The 2,565-nt window shown below is 39.0% G+C and overlaps 1 pseudogene; it reads left to right on the top strand.

The window, feature by feature from the left end:
• The first annotated feature begins 1,599 nt into the window (after positions 1–1,599).
• Positions 1,600–1,698, top strand: LOC145596319 (small nucleolar RNA R71; annotated as a pseudogene).
• The last annotated feature ends 867 nt before the right edge of the window (positions 1,699–2,565 follow it).

Genomic DNA, 2,565 nt, shown 5'->3' with positions numbered 1-2,565 from the left:
GAAGATCATGTCCCTAAATTCAAGGAGATATGAACTCCTCAATGCGTTTGACCATGATACAGAAAAGATCATGGAGAGTAGGCCGCAAGTTTTGGAAAACAAGAAAGATTTTATTTGCAAAAGATATTTTCGAAAATCAGTTTTAAAATAAAATCCCCTTTTTGTTTGGAAAAGATAATCGTTAGAGAATAACAACTTTCCTCAAACTACCATGCACAATATTATCTTTTAGACCAATTCCACACAGCTATTTTCGAGTGTAACTAATTTCTTATACTTACAAAAATCCTAAAATATAAAAATATATTTAGTCTTCATGTTCTCTGATGAAGCTTCTACTCCGAGACTTTTGTTCCTTAAAGGGAACTTCTCTTCTCTGGTGAAGCTTCTTCTCTGAAGATTCTGTTCCTTGAGGGGAACCTTCTCTTCTCAAGTCTTCATTTGAAGCACCAGTTCATGTGAGGGAACTCTTTTTTTGGATAGCTTTGTTTCTAGCTTTCCTGTTCCTCATGGTATCTTTGCACGACACTTAATTCTCCTAGTCTTTGCACTGATCACACACTTAAACAATCAAGCTCTTATTAGTCTGTAAGTAAGTGAGGTTGTGTCATTATCAAAATCATTAGGTTCAACAAAAGTGCAACCCATTACTTAAATCACAAAGTTCAAAAAACCCACAAATATCCATCACTAAAAAGGCAAGGAATTAAAGAAAATTAGTGACCATACAAAACTTAACTAAAAATCTTTTGCAATTTCCATCCCAAAACAATATTTTAATATTTACCTCCCTTTTAAACAATTTAATTGATCTAGCAAACTATTAAAAAATAAACATGACTACTTTAGACCATTCAACAGCAAAGAGATCGTTCTTAAAAAACTAAGCACTGCAACCCACATAATACTGAATGTCGACCCAATCTGAAGAAAACAACAGATCACAAAAATTAGCGACTCCATTTATTGTATTGCAAAGATCTGTACTAACTTAATCTTCAGAGGTGGACCACCGACCATTCGGTGCTCCGTTGTTTTGCAGGTACAGGCGTATTTGCTGAATCCAGTCTTAGTGTTGTAACTCTCCCGAGGGACACAAAAAACCCCGAAACAATTATTATCAACACAATTCACACACACATTCTCATATCCATCATAAGGAATATTAGAGAAATTAGAAGAACTATGATCAATCTTTCCACATAAATCACAAACTAAGCATCCTCTTATCATGCAACAAGAAGCAAAAGGAGGGTTAGAATAGGAAGATGTACCTCTCCCCTTAAATTGGGAGGGAAGAGTTTGAGCTTGTGAAGGACTTTCAAGCTTGGTCTTGAGAGAAATCATCTCCTTTCTTAACTCCGAGACCAATGTGGACAAATTGTTAACGACATTAGATTGATCGATTGAGCCACTTGTGCTTGTCGATTCCCTCTCTACATCATGCCATCCATGTAGTTCCTTACCACATCATCTATTACATCCACAACCTCTTCTTCCGTTTTGTTCATAATCGGCCCTCCGGCTCCGGCATCAAGGCTCGATCTACCTTGAGAGCTCAAACCACCATAGAAGATTTGTATGACTTGATAGGTTGGAATTCCGTGGTGAGGGAATTCCCTTTGGTAATCCTTGTACCTCTCCCATGCTTCATAGAGTTTCTCTATAATCAATTGCTTGAAACTTTGGATTAAGGCTCTAGCCTCCGCCGTCTTCTTTTATGGGTAAAAGCGAGACAAGAAAGCTTTTGTGACTTCATCCCACGTCCTAAGGGACCTTGGCTTTACCTCCTTGTCCAACCACTCTAAAGCTCTTCCAATGAGAGAGAAGGGAAACAACTTGAGCCTTATATATTCTTGAGCAACTCCGGCTTCCATAATTGTATTACAATACTTCTCAAAATCCTTGAGATAGTTGAGAGGATTTTCACTTTTGATGAGTGACATTTTTGGCACTCATTTGGTTCCTTTTTGGATGATTTTTATTTCATTTTATCTCTCTTTTCTTTAGTTTTCCTTAGTTTTATTCTTGTTTTTTTCATTTTATGCTTTTTGTAGTTAGTTTCTCTTTTTCATGTCTTTTTCTAGTTTACTTGTTATTTTTCTCTTTTACTTGCTTTTTATCTTTTGCTTGTAGGCGGTAATTGATTGTCCAAGAATTCCCGAGCCTCCTCTCTACGAGTTTTCATTGCTTTTATGCCTAAAGAAGGTGCAAGAAGTTCCAAGTCAAAGTTGGATCCAAGGGGCAAGCTTCAAGGCTTTGTTTATGCCTTATTCATGGCTTTTATTCTTCAAGAAATTCAAGGAAGTTTCTGCCCACTTTGTCCTCCATCATCATCATCCTGATGCGTGCACCACTTGAGCTAGGACAAAGAGAAGAAGGGGGGGAAACCCAGCTATGTGCGGGCGCACAAAGGGAGTGTGCGGCCGCACATTGGTCGTGTGCGGCCGCACACCAGGTGCGTGCGGGCGCACGTTCTTGGGTGTGTCCCGTGCGCGCCATTCTCCCTCCTCCGAGCGCCCGCACTTACGAAGGTCTATTTTTGGGCGTCATTACCGACCTCCT

This window comes from Chenopodium album, chromosome 19 (assembly GCF_948465745.1).
Source record: "Chenopodium album chromosome 19, dcCheAlbu1.1, whole genome shotgun sequence".
NCBI lineage: Eukaryota > Viridiplantae > Streptophyta > Magnoliopsida > Caryophyllales > Amaranthaceae > Chenopodium > Chenopodium album.
The sequence above is the reverse complement of the archived record's forward strand: the minus strand, read 5'-3'. Positions and strand labels throughout refer to the sequence as shown.